The sequence below is a fragment of the Typopeltis vanoorti genome, chromosome 9 (assembly GCF_054136105.1).
Source record: "Typopeltis vanoorti isolate ZY-2024b chromosome 9, IOZ_Tvanoo_1.0, whole genome shotgun sequence".
Taxonomy (NCBI): Eukaryota; Metazoa; Arthropoda; class Arachnida; order Uropygi; family Thelyphonidae; genus Typopeltis; species Typopeltis vanoorti.
In genome coordinates, this window is record NC_143557.1 from 138,968,856 (window position 1) to 138,987,804 (window position 18,949).

The window sequence follows — 18,949 nt, forward strand, 5'->3', positions numbered from 1 at the left end:
ATCAACTTCTGTGTGGAAATTTGGATCGCATTGTTATATGTGCTATTCAGAGACAATAAACTACAGCAATATTAGGTTTTTTTATATTGAAATTTCTAGAATAAGGTACATAGAAATGGGAATAAAATAATAATGTAATAACTAAATTAAGTCTCTGACTGTTGTTTTAGCCATTCTAATCTTCTTCTGATGGCTTCTGAATAGTAATTCTTTACTCCATCAACATTCACTTGTTTCTCAGGAGCTTCCATGTCTATATTTCCCTTGAGAATCATAATCTTTATCTTGCTAGGATTGAGGAGGATCCTGGTAGTCCTTAATTTATCTGAGGAAAATAGTGCCTTTGTCCAGAGATTTGCAGACTGTTCTAATTTTGTGTTGCACCTTTATCTGTTATACATTTAATGTAGGGTAAGGATATGGTGTGTGTGTGTGTGTGTGTGTGTGTGTATATATACACACACTCTGGTTGGGGGAATGGGAGTTTGTTCTTTTTTAAGGTATTTAGCAAGAGTTTATTGTTGTAACTGTTCTGTTCAAAAAATGTAAGTAGAGCCTGTTATTCTAGATGCAGTACTAGTACCAAGTATGAAATTCACTTTGCCCTTAAACCAAAATTTTTTTTTTTAATTCCAAGTTTCTGGCAGGATAGCAATGTAAAGTGGCATGTATCTACCAGTGTGCATGTGTTTAGGGGGAGGGGGTAGCTTCTGATAGGCTGAACATATGAGGGACTCATCAGTTGCCTGGATGGGTCCCTCATCCAGGCAAATTACATTTCCTCAATGAGGAAATGTAATTTTTCTCTTTCTTTATTATCCATTCTAGTTTTGACCAGACTACTTCATATTTTCCATGCTTATGTATGCTTGGATATTAATAATGCAAAGTTTTCCTTCTTAATATCTTTATATTTGTTGTGGTTATATAAAGGTGGTTATTATTTTCAATATAACAGTGGAGGCTTTGGAAAGCTGTGACACTAATGATTTTGAAAGCATATGGTGTGAGGTGGAGGTTGACAGGATACTTAGCGGGGTGTTGCTACAGACCAAGGAGCACAGAGGGTGGGGACTACGAGATGTTGAGACAGTTGAGCGTGGCAAGTGCAAGAAGAATGATTGTTATGGGAGATTTTAACTACAACAGTATAAATTGGGGAGAGGAAGATGCATGCAGCAATAAGGGAATGGAATTTCTAGAATTCTTGAGGGACAAATGTCTTAGGCAACATGTAACAGAGGGAACAAGAGGTTCAAGAGTTCTGGATCTGGTTATAGCATCATAAGAGTTGATAATAACTGAGATGACATTATTATTATTATTATTATTATTATTATTATTCCTGATACCTCCAAGGAGTCCGAAGACTCATCGTGGGAGGACACCTGCAACTGTTTCAACCACTACACCGGACCTCTACTGCGAATCATCTCCCGCCCACCTCCACTGCCACCACAACTAGTGTTATTTGTCTGTAAATTGCATGTGTTCTTAAGGGCCGATTTGTCTGTATGTGGGATGAAAAACCTGAGTTTCCAGGAGAAAAAAACCCTGCTACCTCCGTATGAGATCGGCGAACTCACCTCTCATCAATTGGAGAGATTGATTTGACTTAGAAAATGAATGGACATGCAGGAGTATCAAAGAGATGGGAACGTATGTGAAATTATAAAGCAGCTGATTATAATAGTCTTAGACGTCAACTTGGTGAAGTTTCGTGGAGGGAGGAATTGGAAGGCCGGGATATCATTAGTACTTAGGAAATTGTGAAGGAATATTTGTTAGCAGCAATGGTAAGCTGTATTCCACGAGTGAAGAAGAGGACACAATTTGGAGTAAAGTGGATGACAAACAATATTAAACAGGAACTGCATGCGAAAAAGAGGCTATGGAAGAGATATAAGGAGACAGGTGAAGAGAAGATGCATGAAGAATATAAGAGACAGGCCAGGGAATATGCGAAAAGATTGGCTCTTAGATCCAAGGAAAATCCTAGGGAATTTTTTAGCTATGTGGCCAGTAGGAGGAGAAACGACTGTGGAAGAATGACATTGTGGGGTTAAAAATGGGAATAGAGTACTGATGCAGAGGACATAGTTGAATTGTTCAATGAACACATTATTGGAGTATTTCATCCTGGAGGAATCAATTTTAATACTACCGGGATAGGGCAGGTTCGAGGTTTAGAGGTGCAGGAGGCAAGTGTGTTCCACATACTCAGTACTCTGGATGTTAGTAAAGCTTAGAGAGAATGTGCTAAGGAACTGACAGTGCCTTTGACCTGTCTTTTCAATGAAAGTCTGGCTGCGGGAAAGGTGCCCATGGAATGGAAGGAAGGCAAGATAGTGCCACTGCATAAGGGCGGTAGCAGTGTCTAATTATAGGCAAGTTTGTGTGTCATCAGTAGTTAGTAAGATCTTTGAGAAAGTAGTGAGGGACCGTATACAGCATTGGGCAGATGAGGGTAATGTTATCTGTGAGAGTCAACATGAATTTGTGAAAGGGCGCTCTTGTTTAAGCAATATGCTAGCCTTTTATGATAAAGTTACAAGAGCATTAGACGAGGGAAGGGCATATACTGCCATTTTCCTAGACTTAGCAAAGGCATTTAACAGGGTGCCACATGATAAGCTGATATTTAAGTTGCAGCACATGGGTCTGGATGTCAAATTGGTCAACTGGATTCAGGATTCTTTGATACTACTCCACCATACACAACTCTCCGATAGGTATCAGAGAGTTGTGTATGGTGGAGTAGTATCAAAGAGGCAGAAGGTTAACCAGTGGTGTCCCACAGGGCTCAGTGCTGGGACCTATATTGTTTAACCTTTATATCAATGACATTGTCCGTGGATTTCAAGGGGATATTCAGTTGTTTGTGGATGATGCGAAGCTGGGAAGGGTTATTAGTAATAGTGCAGATGTGGTAGCCCTGCAAGAGGATTTGAATAAGCTAGACAGATGGCAATTGAATGGGGGTGTCAGTTTAATGCAGCAAAATGTAAGGTCTTGAGGTTTGGGACACATTGATGGGACGTTGCATACTTTATGGGAGGAGTTAACTGGAGGAAGTAAGGGAGACAAGAGATCTGGGGTTGATGATTGATAGAAACCTGAAATTTAGGGGACATATTGCAAAGGTAGTGAAGGTAACACAGAGGATTGCTGCAATCCTCTGTGTTACCTACTGACCTGCAGAGATAAAATGGTTATCATTCTGTTGTATAAGACTCTGATCAGACCACACTTAGACTATTGTTCTCAGATCTGCTCCCCAGGATTTGAAGGCGATAAATTAACTGTGGAAAGGGTACAAAGGCAGATAACAAAGATGGTGTCAGGACTGTACAATGTTAGTTATGAGGATTGGCTGAGGGAGTGTGGACTGCAGAGTTTGGTGGATAGAAGAAGGAGGGGGTAATATGATTGAGACTTTTAAACTGTTGAGAGGTGGTTACAAGGTTGACACTGGGTAATTCTTTCGCTTGGTTGAACAGCGGGAAGGAGTCATGACAAGGGGCATCCCTGGAAGTTATGAAAGGATTCTGTGAGAAAGAGGGTGAGGAGCGGTTTCTTTGCATGGAGGGTGGTTGAACCATGGAATGCATTGCCTGATGGAGTGGTGAGATCAAGAACAGTCAATGCATTTAAAGAGTGGTATGATTGACTTTGTGTTTCCTAGGAGGGACCTCCCTCGATGAGTCTTGATAAACTTGTGTTTCTTAGAAAGGACCTCCCACGATGAGTCTTTTGACTCCATGGAGGCCTGAATAATAATAATAATAATAATATTGAATTTCCCCTCTGCATTAAAAACATGTGCTTAATTAGCTAAAATGTTGTTATTATTACTATTCCAGACTTCATAATTCATCATGGGTGGGGGGGTCTGCTACTTTGTAGAAAACACTAAACCTATTGTGCCACTCCTTAAACTTGTTTACTCTCTGCACTTACACCCCCTCCCCACCATTATTCATGCATGGAAAGAAACAAAACAAAAAACTTTCACCTTACTCACTGCTTCCTTTTGTAGTTTTGTTCTTTTCCTCAATTCTACCATATGAAAAATCTTCTCATTGTCAATCAAGCAAATTCATTTTTTGTGGCGACTAATTGATTCTTTGATAGTAACTAATACAACTTTTCTACAGAAAATGAATTGATATCACTTGGTCTCTGACAACCAGGCCTGTTATTGTTATTACTACATGACACCTCCAGGGAGTCCAAAGACTCATCGGAAGTTATGCCGACTACCACCACTAGTATTTCCACAGACAATCACAAACATCCATGCCCATGGCGGGATTCGAACCCGCAGCCTTTTGGATGGAGAGCAGATACGCTAACCACTCAGCCAACCAGGGTGGCTAAACTTTTCAAATATACTTTCAAATAAACTTTTCAAATTAACTTGTCAAATATAATCCAACTAAGAGGATTAAAAAGGAACCAGAGAATTACTTAAGTCAGTTACTTCCTAGCCACCAGATACCATTAAAAAAAACTATTTCCATACTGTACTCACTGACAAAAAATTTATGGTTTTGCTAAGAGATAAATAAAGAAAACATGCTGCTTCAGCCAGTAGTTCAGGATATCGAGAGCCCTAATTATTACATAGCCAGAACAGCTAGTGTGTGAGTGTCAACACACAGAGTTGGTAGGTCATTCTGGTCATTCTTCCTCCTATATAAAAAAATAAACAACACTTCATAAATATAATTAAGAACATCACACTTGTCAAAAATGGTTTGTCAGTAAGTTAAGAGCTCATATTTCCACCTGATATCACAGTTCCTCTTTGCATATACACTACACCTATTTATTTTGAATAGCAAATTACTTTTTACCTACAAAAAGAAAGGCCTGTGTAGCTCAGTGGAAGTGGTGCTTGCATCCTCTGTTTTAGGCCACTCGAAGATAGACTTAAGTTCAGGTCTAGTCACGGAATGGAGGAACTTTTCTATCCTTTATGAGTTCCTCAGTAAGCCGATCTCTGGCATGGGCAAGTCTTTCTCACTGAAACTCAGGTTTTTCATCCCGTAAACTCAAGAAATCAGCGTAGAAATCACATTATTTTAGCCAGTAACATATCTTGTTAGAGTTAGATACCAAGAGATGGCAGCACTTGTTTACCCATCTCTTTATTGGCTTCTTCTTATAATTAGTGATAATCATGATCCAGCTATCTCTGCTTAGCTACCAGTGGGCATTGAACTGCTCACTCAGTCTCTGAAAGCTAGATACGGTCGCCTACTCCCTATATGGGAATAAAAGGCATTAGATGATTATTATTATCTAATGCCTTTTATTTATATATATAAATAAAATATAGAAATATATATATATATAAAAAAGGTATACAGCCATGGGGACTCAACTATCACTGGATTCCTTTACTTTAAAGTGTGGCATTGTATGACGATTCAATTATTAGAGGTAGGGTAAACGAGAAGATGCACGTTTTGTTTTCCTGGAGGTGAGAATAGAGTGATAGAGATGCTGGATATCAGAAGTAAGTGAGCAAAGTAGTTGGTATTGGTAGTAGGGACGAATGATGACTATGAACAATGAGAATGTAAGATTGGATGTCAAGAGGTTGTTGAGAAGGATAAAAGATAATAGTGATATGAGAGGTAGTTGGTGTGTTGCCCTCTAATGACAGTGATGAGGTGGAGAGAGTGAAGATTATGAATGATATGTTAGCAGAAATGTGTGAAGAGAAGGGAGTGCAGTTTTGTTAATTTGTAGAATGATGTTGAGGGATGAATTGAACTGTATAAGAGTGGTGGACTGCATTTAAATGGTTTTGGTGTGAGTCATTTGTAGAGACTACTGCTGGAAGGGAGTAATGAGTACAGAAAATGAATCTGAGCAAGTAAGAAGCAATGTGAAAGAGCAGAAGAGCAAGGAAGGAGAGACTGAGGTGGTGCTTATGAATGAAGAAGAAGTTGGCATTAGTGTAGAGAATGAAAGAACAAGTGTGCATGACAAGTAAATGGGATGACTCAGGGTGGACAGGGGAACACAATGTGAGAAAGTTCAATGCTCCAAGTGGATGTGAATGCATGTACACAAGAAAGGAACAGGATGGCCTAGGATGTAGGGAGAAAAACTGGATATGAAGAAGGTTCTGGGAAGAGTAAGGAGAAAAAGAAATGTCATGAGGAAAATATGGAGAAGTCATAATAATTAATTATTATTAATTATTTATTAATAATAATAAATCTATAACAAGTGGTATCAGTGAAACTTGTTATAGATTCAGGAATGAGCTGTTATGTTGCAATAAAGGTTAACTCAGGATTGCAAAACTATAGATAGACAGCTCATCAGCCAAGCAAGAAACCGAGACTCCTGGAAGTTGTTGTGGAAACACGGAAGACTCAACCCATCTCTGACAGAAGAGAACAGTAAGTAAGTAATATTGCCATAATTAAAATCACCCATAATGATCACCTTTTCCTATTGGCTTGGCTACTTTGCATATATTATGCATTTCATGGTTACTACTCTCCACATTACCAGGACTATAGCAACATCTGACTAAATATTTCATTCTATTCAACCGCTATCTCGCACCATCCCGCCTCAAAAAGACTACCCCTATTCTCTTCCTCTTTACATCTCTACTTTGTATGGATGCAATATTTTCTGTTACCAATAGCATTCCACCTCTCTTTTACCCTTTCTTTATAAAAAAAAATCATACCCTTTCATCTCTATTGCTAATTCAGTAATTTTTGTGTGAATGAACTCAATCAATGCAACCATTTCATTTCCCTTGTTTCTGATACTTCTAGCATTTATATACAAACATAACAACTCGTTCCTGGATATATATCAAAGTTCACTGGCACCATAATAGATTTAGTTTAATCCTTTATCCCAGTGAGAGCAAACAAAGTTTGCGCCTGAAAATATCTTCAGGACTAAATATAGTGTTGTACTATCTTATCCAGTAAGTAGTGCAACACCAAGGCAACTCGTGGCAAAGGTGGAGCAAGCTACCAGGCACTTCTAACCCAGTATCTCCCATAATGCAAAACACATTTCCTATGTGGATATGTATACTGTTATGCATTAAAGGGATTGGCCATCTACCCAGACTAGTTTCGACCTTTATTGAGGTCTCTTCAGTGGGAGCCAGGCCCAGAGCTGGGGATACCAGGCAGAAGTAGTAGCAAGTCATCTGTGCCTATGGGAGTTGCCAAAAGGTTTATCACCTTTTTTTAAAAATTACTCTGGATTTAGAGAAAGATGTTGAAAATTTATTTATCACTAGGTTAGACTATAATAGATTTAGTTTAATCCTTTATCCCAGTGAGAGCAAACAAAGTTTGCGCCTGAAAATATCTTCAGGACTAAATATAGTGTTGTACTTATAGTGTTGTTAAACAGTATACATATCCACATAGGAAATGTGTTTTGCATTATGGGAGATACTGGGTTAGAAGTGCCTGGTAGCTTGCTCCACCTTTGCCACGAGTTGCCTTGGTGTTGCACTACTTACTGGATAAGATAGTACAACACTATATTTAGTCCTGAAGATATTTTCAGGCGCAAACTTTGTTTGCTCTCACTGGGATAAAGGATTAAACTAAATCTATTATAGTCTAACCTAGTGATAAATAAATTTTCAACATCTTTCTCTAAATCCAGAGTAATTTTTAAAAAAAGGTGATAAACCTTTTGGCAACTCCCATAGGCACAGATGACTTGCTACTACTTCTGCCTGGTATCTCCAGCTCTGGGCCTGGCTCCCACTGAAGAGACCTCAATAAAGGTCGAAACTAGTCTGGGTAGATGGCCAATCCCTTTAATGCATAACAGTATACATATCCACATAGGAAATGTGTTTTGCATTATGGGAGATACTGGGTTAGAAGTGCCTGGTAGCTTGCTCCACCTTTGCCACGAGTTGCCTTGGTGTTGCACTACTTACTGGATAAGATAGTACAACACTATATTTAGTCCTGAAGATATTTTCAGGCGCAAACTTTGTTTGCTCTCACTGGGATAAAGGATTAAACTAAATCTATTATATTATAGTCTAACCTAGTGATAAATAAATTTTCAACATTCACTGGCACCACTTATTAGATGACTTCTCCATACCTTCCTCAATCCATTTCGTTTCTCCTTATCAATACCAAAACCTTCTTCATAGCTTATCTCCCTACATCCCAGGCCACCCCCATTCCCTTCTTGTGTACACACATTCACTTCCTCTTTGAGTATCAACCTTCCTCACACTGTGTTCCCAATGTCCACTCCTCTGAATCTACCTATTTTCCTGTTTATCTTGCACACTTGTTCTCTCATTCTCTACACTCGTGCTGCTCATTTCTCCATTTATAAGCACTACTTCATTCTCTCCTTCCTTACTCTTCCACTCTTTCACATTACTTCTTATTAGCTCAGGTTCATTTTCTGTATCATTATTCTCCCTTCTAGTAGCAATCTCTCTGAATGACTCACATCAAAACCATTCAAATGCAGTCCATCACTCCTATATAGTTCGATTTGTCGCTCAAATTCATTCCACACATTAACAAACTGCACTCCTTTCTCTTCACACATTTCTGCTAACATATCATTCATAATCCTTGCTCTCCACTTCATCTCATCACTGTCATTAGGTGGGCAACACACTGACTACCTTTCCTACCACGTTAATCTGTTATCTTTCTGAACAGCCTGCTGATATCATATTAGATAACATATGAAATCTCATTCTCCTTGTTGCCAGTCAAGTCATTTGTTCCTACTACTATCACCACTACCAACTGTTTTGCTTGCTTGCTCCTAATATGTAATGCCTCAGTCACTTTCATTTTACCTCCCGGAAAACAAACCTTGTGCTTCTTTTAACTAGTAAGAATGATTTCTAATAACTGAATCAACATGGTTTATATTTTTGTCCAATAACTAAGTTTCATGTCACAGAACATTATATCTAAATTTGCATTAGAAAAATGTTGCTATGAGTTGCTTCTCTTTTAAGCAATATGAGCAATATCTCAGAAGGAATTCACTAGTGGAGTGCCCCAAGGATCCTTTTTTTGGGCATTGCTGCTGGGGTATTAATGATACTTGCAAAGGTTTGAATGGTGATATGCAGTTATTTACGGATGATGCAAAGTTGGGAAGAACAATGAGGAGTAGAGCAGGTTTTGGCTTTTGAAGAGGACTTGAATTCACTGGGTAAGTTGGCAAGGTAGGGGTTGCCAGTTCAGCGTTGCGAAGTGTAAGGTTTTAATATTCAGAAAGCAAATATGGGATCCAGAGTTTACAATTGGTGGGATATCTTAGAGGAGGTGGAGGAGATAATGTATCTGGAGGTGATAATGGACATGAACCTAAAATTTAGTGTGAGGACAGCACAACAGATTATGGCAATAATGTGGAGTACACTGACGGGTAGAAGTAAGGAGATTATGGTTCCATTGCATAAGGTTTTGATCAGGCTGCATATGGATTTCTATACTCAGCCTAATCAGTTATCTTCCATAATCATCCTTCTTCTTATTTGCTGCATAGCAGAAGAACTCTTAGGGATTTCCTTTGGTCTGCTTAGCTAATTTAACTCATATTGTAATTTTGCCTTCCTTACCATGCTAATCAGTCTTCTTTCCTGTACTTTGTATTCTTCATAAGCATGCTGATCAGCTTTTTCTTTATATACTTTTGCATTGTTTTCTGTTTTTTGTAGCCCAGCTTAATGAATGCTGCTTAACTGTCATGATTTATCCTCCTGCCCTGTTTATTGCAGTCTGATATTGCTTCCCTCATATCATGCAGTACTGAGTTCCTACCCCCTTGTAGTTTCTTATGTTGTGGCATTGCTCCAAGCTTCATCCTAAGTGTGTGATAACTGCTAGCTCTCTAGCTCCACATATATTCCACATGCTTAATGACTTCTGAGGACAAGACTGCACAGTCTTGGATTGCACAGTCAGAGGCCTGGCTGCCTTGGCCATTGACAACCACCAGAGCCAACACCTTCAAACTCCAGTTCCTCTCCATCACATGCTGTTTCAGGTAATTATCTCTTAGTAGCTATATAAATTCCATTTCCAACCTGCTATATACTTTTTCTTCTTTCTAGTCTTCTTTCAGCATTTTCTTTATATATCTTCTGCATTGTTTTTTGTAATCCAGTTTAATGAATGCTGCTTATAGCTTGATAGTTGAAGACTCCCCCCCCTGTAATAATTATTCCTTATGTTCATCAGCTGTAGTAGCATAATGAGTAATTACAGGGGATTCACCTATTAGGATGCACTCATTTGTAATCTGCTGATACATGCCATCCACATCTTTCTATGCCTAGCTTAGTCTATAGCAGTTTTAGATAATTATCTCTCAGTATCTGCATAGATTCCATTTCCTATCTGTTTTCTCATCCCACCCCACCCCACCCCACATGTATCCTCTCCACCTTCTAATCTATGTCCCCCCCCCTCCTCTTCCATTGTTGAAGTTTCCCCATAATGATACTAAGAATAATACTTGTCCTGCTCATATCTCTAATTTGTGGATCCATGTCATCTACATTTTCATTTGCACTTCCATGCATGTAGCAGCTGTTAACTATTTTATCCTCTTGATTTTAATCTCGCCAGATGGCCTCAAATGCACTGCTTTCCTTAATCCTGCTCAACAGAACTTCTACTCTTGTAGGTTATAAATTTTCTAATATCCTTCCTGAAAATGCATTATCCCATATATCTTCCTCAATCAGCCAATCTCTCTAAAGATTAATTCAGCACATGAATTGTAATATCACTTTGAGTTTGAGGTGTATCCTTTCATCTTTTAATGACTGTCCCATTCAGTTTTGAGACATTCACATACAGACACCACCCAAACCTGATATGCTATTCATCACTGAACCATGACTGTCATCTCTGCAAAATTTCTCACTTCAACTTTTCTCATTACATCTTCCACAATGCCTTTTGCAAGAAGAGTGGGACTTGTACATTTGTCAGATCTGATATCTAAAGGCTATTAGATCTAGAAATCCTTCTAATGATCTGCTTTGGATCAAGATTTCCTTGCCTCACTTTGTTACATACAGTCTGATTACTCTAATAGGGAGATAATCATCTGTGGTGATTTCAATGTCCACAATTCACTTTCCTTTCCCAACTTTACAAACCGTGCTTGGAAAAGAAGCTGAACTGTTTGCCATCAGTAATGACTTAACACAAATCATTCACCAACTCACCAGAATTCCAGATAATCCTAATTTTCCCCCCAACACTCTGTTTTCTTAACCAGCTCTCCCACCGAATACACCATTCATGTTGGTTCTCCTCTTGGAAAGTTTGACCATAACCTCGCTCATGTTTCCTTTTTTACAGATCATCCTGTTTCCAGTGATTCTCAGCCAGCCTCGCATCCTGTGGCACTGCAACGCAGCCAATTGAGATGACCTTATGGACTTCTATACCTCATTTCCATGAACTGATTACTACTTCTGCTCTTCATATCCTAGCACCTACTATGATCTATTAGATCTTAGTAGGTGCTAGGATATGAAGGATATAATGCTAGGTTCACAGAAGCTATTCTCTATAATTCTATTTTTTCGACCACCGACTTTAATTCAATAATAAAATTAGACTGGGATATATTGGCTGAAGATTTTAATAACATATTAAGCCGACTAGTTTTGCCAGCTTGAATGTTGGCTTTGTCTGGGCATACATAAGGTGATAAAAAACAGCTTAGTCAAGAAAGAAACATAAATGAGTACTAAACTTCCAACATCTTTCTCTAAATCCAGAGTAATTCAATAATAAGATGGTACACCTGTTGGCAATTCCTATAGGTAAATATGACCCGTTCTATTGCTTCTGCCTTAGTATCTCCACATTTTGGTTTGCCTCCCATTGACGAGACCTCAATAAAGGTCGAAACCGGTCTTTGTCGTGGCCCTTCCCTTAATGCATTGCAGTATACATGTCCGCAAGGAGATATGCTTTGCATTATGGGAGATACTGAGACAAGGAGTGATGAGAGCTTGATTCACCTTGGTTCCTCCGACATCTTGGATATAGAAAGGCGATCAGGACACCGATGAGCAGTACAAGGCTCAAGCTAGGAAAGTTACCAGCATAGTAAGAAAAGCTAAATCAGATTATGAGAAGACCTTAGCTAAAGAGATCAAGGGTAATCCCAAAGAGTTCTTCCGCTATGTGGCAAGTAAGAGGAAGAATGACTTCGGAAGGATAACCTTAGTGGGTGCTGATGGTATTGAGGTGACAAAATCAGATGTAATAGTCGAGTTACTGAGTGATCACTTTTCAAAAGTCTATCACCCAAGTGAGGATATCTCTATACCTACAGCAATACCTAATGTGAAAATTGAAGCTAAAGAATCAGAGGTATTAAATATATTGCAAAACTTAAATGCAAACACTGCGGTAGACTTAGATGGAATATCAGCTCGGGTGTTGCGTGAATGTGCAAATGAATTGTCAACCCCTCTCACCTGGATATTTAACTTAAGTTTGAACTCTGGTATGGTCCCTAGGGAGTGGAAGTTAGGCAAAGTGGTTCCTTTGCATAAGGGTGGCTCTAAAACTGCGGTATTGAATTACAGACCAATCACCATCTCAGGAGTAGTGGTAAAAGTATTGGAAAAGTTGGTTAAAGACAAAATTCAAGAATGGGTGGATCAGGATATGATACTCTATAGAGGCCAACATGGTTTTGTTAAAGGTAGATCCTGCCTTAGCAATCTATTAACTATTCATAATAGAATAACATCTGAGTTGGACAAAGGAACTGGCTACACAGTGGTACTTCTGGATTTTGCTAAGGCTTTTGACAGGATACCCCATAGAACACTGTTACGCAAATTGGAGCAGATGGGAATGGATATTAAATTGGTGATATGGATAGGAGAATGGCTCAGGGAGAGATACCATAAGGTGGTGTATGGAGGAGCCAAGTCCAGAATGAGGCAGGTGACCAGTGGTGTGCCTCAGGGCTCTGTGCTTGGGCCAATGTTGTTTAATTTGTATATAAATGATATAGGAAACGGCTTAAAGGGAGATATTCAGTTGTTTGCTGATGATGCAAAGTTGTGTAGTGCAATAAAAAATCAAGCTGATGTTGAAAGTTTGCAGGAGGATTTAAATAAGCTGGTAAAATGGGCAAAAGAAAATGGATGTCAGTTCAATGTGGAAAAGTGTAAAGTCATGCATTTTGGGATTAAAAGATTACCAGCTGTGTACTACATCGATGGAAAGGTACTCCAAGAGATTGATGAGGCTAGGGACTTAGGGGTATTGGTAGATAGGGAGATGAAGTTCAGAGGACACATTGCTAAGGTGTCCAAGATTGCACATAGGATTACTTGGTTGTTGAGGAACACACTGACATCCAGAGATAAAGAGGTTATTATTCCCCTTTATAAAGCATTGATACTTCCACATTTGGATTACTGTGCTCAGGTCTGGTCACCTGGATTCCTTGGAGATGAGGAGGCTGTGGAGAGGGTTCAGAGAAGAGTGACCAAGTTGGTGAGTGATATAAAAAAATGCTTCCTACATTGATAGATTGAGAGCTTGTGGATTGCAGAGATTGGTTGATAGGCGAAGAAGAGGGGATATGATAGAAACATTCAAATTACTAAAAGGTTTTTATAGGATTGATGCAGGGGAAATGTTTCAGCTGTGTGAAAGTGATGGAAGAACAAGAGGTCATCTCTGGAAATTAAAGAAGAGTGTGGTTAACAAAGGTGTCAGAACAAGGTTTTTTGCCTGGAGGGTGGTGAATGAGTGGAATTCATTGCCTGACTTAGTTGTGAGCTCTTCGTCTGTAAATGAATTCAAGAAGAGATATGACAGATATTGTTTTGCTAGTTTGGGTCTCCCGCGATGAGTCTACTGACTCCATGGAGATACCCGTAATAATAATAATAATAATAATAATAATAATAGTTGTCCTCCAGAAGGTTAACCTGCAGTACACTCTGGAATCACTGAATGCATTATCATCAGACCACAACCCTATTCTTCTCCAACTGGGTTATCAGAGGGGACTTCCCCCATCGCTTCACACCTTCATACCTTGGGAAAAACTATTCAAAATGCTTCCAAACTACCTTGATCCCGTCCCTCATATTAATTCCAAGGAAGAAATCGAATCGCAGTCAATAAACTTGCTGATCAATGCAGCCATAGCATCTATCTCCTCAAATTCAACTGTTTTTAAGCCTAAACGACTACCTGAAGATATAATATACTTAATTAGGGAAAAAAATAAAGCAAGAAAAAGATACCATAACACCAGTGCACCCCAATACAAAAAATATCTCAACAAAATGAACAGTGCAGTGAGAGATGCACTTAAAGCCCACAGAAACAAACTATGGGAAGACAAATTAGCCTCCATATCACCCAGCAATCAAACCATCTGGAAGATACTGAGAAACATCAAAAACAAATCTCTCCCCCCTCTCAAATCTGATCTGAACATTGTTTACACAGATCCTTTATCAGTTGATGATTCGACCAATTATTACTTATGCGTCCCCGGCCTGAAGTACAAATATGCTCAAACTACAGAGAGTACAAAACAAATGTCTCTGCATGACCTTAAACACACCATGGTATATCAGAAATGTCCAAAACCGGGATTCAAATATCCCCTACATCTACTCTTTCCTGCAATCTTCAGCAGTAAAGTTCTTCTCAGCATCATCTTCACATCCAAATGAACTTGTACAACAAGCAGCAAATTATGACGAAACAGATTTCTCCAAATATAGGAGACCTAAGGTCATCCTAATTCTTAACGAGGATCTATAACTTGCATCCACCTGGGTAGAGCACTTTGCTCATAAACTTTTCCCTACACAGCAACCTTATCAGATAGCAGGGATTATAAAAGCATTTTGCTTTGTCCTTACAGACAGCAATGTCTTGCGTCTTGCACCTTAGTATATCCACGTTTGGGTCTGCCTCCCACTGACGAGACTTCAATAAAGGTCGAAATGGGTCTGGGTAGTGGCCCTTCCCTTAATGCATAGCAGTATACATGTCTGCAAGGAGATGTGCTTTGCATTATGGGAGATACTGAGACAAGGAGTAATGAGAGCTTGATCCACCTTTACTTGGAGTTGCCTGGTGTTGCACTACCTTACTCAGTCCTGAAGATATTTTCAGGCACAAACCTTGTTTGCTTACATTGGGATAAAGGATTAAACTAAATTTATTATAATCTAACTAAGTGAAAAAATATACTTTCAACATCTTTCTCTAAATCCAGAGTAATTCAATAATAAGTTGGTACACCTGTTGGCAACTCCTATAGGTAAATATGACATCTCCTATTACTTCTGTCTTAGTATCTTCACGTTTGGGTCAGCCTCCCATGCTGGATAGGAGAGGCTCTGCTTGGGGTAGGTTTTTGCTTGTTTCTGAGTAGAGCCACCGCTGAGATTATGGCTCTGTCTGGTGGTGGGGCAAGCCTGCCACTGGGTAGAGCAAACACTGAGAAGTTCTTCTTGGTGACGGGGAAGCCTGTCACTGAGTGGAACAAAGCCGAGTTGGGCGATCTTTCGGGATCGTGTAATTTTTAGAGAGGTCTTTACTTAAATAGTCCTCAATAAAGGTCGAAACTGGTAGTGGCCCTTCCCTTAATGTATAGCAGTATACATTTCCACAAGGAGATGTGCTTTGCATTATTTGAGAAACTAAGACAAGGAGTGATGAGAGCTTGGTCAACCTTTACTTAGAGTTGCCTGCTGTTGCACTACCCTACCTCAGTCCTGAAGATATTTTCAGGCGCAAAGTTTGTTTGCTTACACTTGGATAAAGGATTAAACTAAATTTATTATAGTCTAACCAAGTGAAAAACAAACTTCCCACATCTTTCTCTAAATCCGGAGTAATTCAATATTAAGATAGTACACCTGTTGGCAACTCATGTAGGTAAATATGACCTCTCCTATTGCTTCTGTCTTAGTATCTCCACTTTTGGGTCTGCCTCTCATGCTGGATAGGAGATGCTCTGCTTGGGGTAGGTTTTTGCCTGTCTCTGAGTTGAGCCACTGCTGAGATTATGGCTCTGTCTGGTGGTTGGGCGAGTGTTGACTAGTAGCTGCTTATGTTCATAAGCAGCTACTAGTCAACACTATACCGGTCAACTCTAAATTCATTAAACCAGTTCTTCATCCTCTACCTTTGTTTCCCTAAACCTCTGTTCTCTGGAACATTCTTCATGCTGTTTTCTCCAATGAATACAACCTTCAGATCTTCAAGAAATGCATCAACAAATTCCTTTCTTCTTTCTGACTACTACTTTCTTTCATGCAGCACTATATTGTCATAGATCTTGAGATCTCTCATGTGTAGGACTGATATAAAAAAATACTAGAAATGCTCTTCTCTTTGTGCTTAGTGTTGCCTGAATAATTCATTGTACAGGTTATTATTGGGAGAAACATCAGCATAAATGTTGACACTTCATTGTTGATGGGTGACTGTTTGCTTTCGGTCATCCATCAACTACCTAGCCATTCTTTCACAGTCTATATTATTAAATCATTTGAGGCTGTGCCAGTAGCTAATTACGCTGTTTGAACCAATACCTTTATAAATTCGACAAGGTACTTATTTAAACGTGCAGCAACATCTTTAGTCTCTTCTAAAGTACTTCTAACTGCATTGATCTTGCTCTTCTGCTGTGCCTTATTCCTGCCATCAGACACCTGTTTTACTAATCTTTCCTCTCTCCAGTGACACTAACATCTGAGATTAGCTTTGCTTATGCATTCCTGAATGCTAAGTGTTAAGTTTTTCATAATATCTTCATTTTTCAATGATTCTGCTATTAATGCCATCTATGTACTCTCCTAATTCTGAAAACAAACCAATGATATTGGTGATTTCATTCTTTGCAAGATGCAAACAATTATTAGCAAACATTCATCCAAAACAAGGATTGTGTCAGTGGAGTAATGTTTTTTTTTTTTTTAGAATGATGTTAAATATTATCACTTATTATATGGAATATGTCTAAGTTCATTCAGAGACAAAATTTAGAGAGAACGCAATGAAATAAGATATCTCTGAAACAAATTGGTTCCTTTATCAAGAGTCTAGAAAGAGTGAAAATGTTTGTCATAGTGCTTGACAGGTATAAACACCACCAGAGGATCAGAATATATATTATTAAGTTGTTAATATTTTGCTGGATTTCTGACCATCATTTTCAGAGCACTCATCCAGGTAGTTTTAAAAGCAATTCAAATTGTAACTGATAAAGGAACTCCATCTCCCATATCTTAATTTTTTTAGTGGTGAATGAGTGGAATTAATTTGCTAGAGATGGTTGTGAGTGCTCCAACAGTTAATAGGTTTAAGGAGATAGATGATAGGTATTGTGTTGATGGACAGAGTGGGTCTCCTATGAATGGTGTTTTGACTCCATGGAGTATCCATATAAATAATAATGATAATAATAAAATAATTTTTCTCAGAATTTGAATATCAGTGGTCTGTAGCCTGATCAAACTACTTATTTCTATCCCAGCTCTCAGATCCATACCTTAAAATTGGTTTGAATACTGTCTAGTATATAGCTTGTTTAGTGTTATGACTAATTTCTCTCTTACTCCATATAAATTTATTCAATTGATCCCCTCCCATCATGCCTTTCTTGTTTGCAAAAAAAACAGTGCCTAAATAGCAGAAATGTGTTACTTGTTCTATAGGTTTTCAGTTCTGATATTTTCAGTATTTGTGCCTATTTTAATCATCTTTATTTTTTTATTGCTGATTTTCATATCACATTTGTTACAGCCTTTATTCAGTTTGGTTAAGAAATTCTGAAAACTTTTACTCGATTTATTTAAGAGTAAAACACCATCTGCTTAAAGTAAAGAGTTTAGATTAATCTCCAATTTTGTATCAGGTTTATTATTATTATCATTAGAGACCTCTGCTCTGGGGGGGGGGGGGGCTTATTGAGGAAGATCATAAATTAGTTGCACCAGCTAGTCACACCTTCTCTTAAACTCATCACACTAAATCCTTACCACTTCAAGAGATAAACAATTTCACTCACTCACTACTATATGAGAGAAAAATTTCTCTCACATCCCTTTCTTGGTCACACTTGGCCAACTTCCATGGATGCACCTTTGTCCTCTTCCCAACTTTCAGCATAGTGAAATATTCCATCAACCAGTATTCCACACCATCCTTTCAGAAGTTTATAGGCCTCTATTATCATCAGCCCCACCCCACTTCTTTTGCTTACCAGTGCCTGCAGTCCATACATTCTCAACTTATCCTCAAAATCCCAATATCAATTTTGCAACTCTTCTTTGCCCTCTCTACTGTGTGTGTGCATATTTGGTCTCCTGGATTCCAAGGAGATGAAGGCATGGTTGTATCATGGCCTTATAAAGTAGCAAAATGACTTCCTTATCCATACACATGGATTTTCATTTCAGCATCACAATTATCCTCTGCTAATTGCAATGCTGAAATGAAGTTAAAATTCAAAGACTGCAAAGAAAAAATTGGCAATTTTTTGCAATGGAATCTTTGAACTTCAGTTTCCTGTCCATCATAATTCCAAGATTTCCAGTCTCATCAGTTTCTCCAAGCATAATACCACCAATATCATATGCTGTTGGAAATCTCACCTCACAAAAGTTCATATCTATAAACGTTTTTTGCAATGTCAGTAAGTATAAACTTACTGACATTGCATTGACAGCAGCATTTTTTTTTTGTTTGAAGTTTTTCACTTGGTTAGAGATTGTAAATTAAAGATGTCAAGAAATTATATTGTTGGTTTAATCCTTTATTCAAGTGTAAGCAAACAAAGTTTGCACCTGAAGTAGCTTCACAACTGGGCTACTTATATGTAGAGGCTAATGACTTCACATCAGTTGTTATTAGTA

The 18,949-nt window shown here is 38.6% G+C and overlaps 1 protein-coding gene across 4 annotated transcripts in view; it reads left to right on the forward strand.

Annotated features, from left to right (window-relative positions):
- LOC150103618 (proteolipid protein 2-like) overlaps positions 1–18,949 on the forward strand; it is a 171,334-nt gene that overhangs the window by 32,753 nt on the left and 119,632 nt on the right. The gene's annotated exons all lie outside the window — the stretch shown is intronic.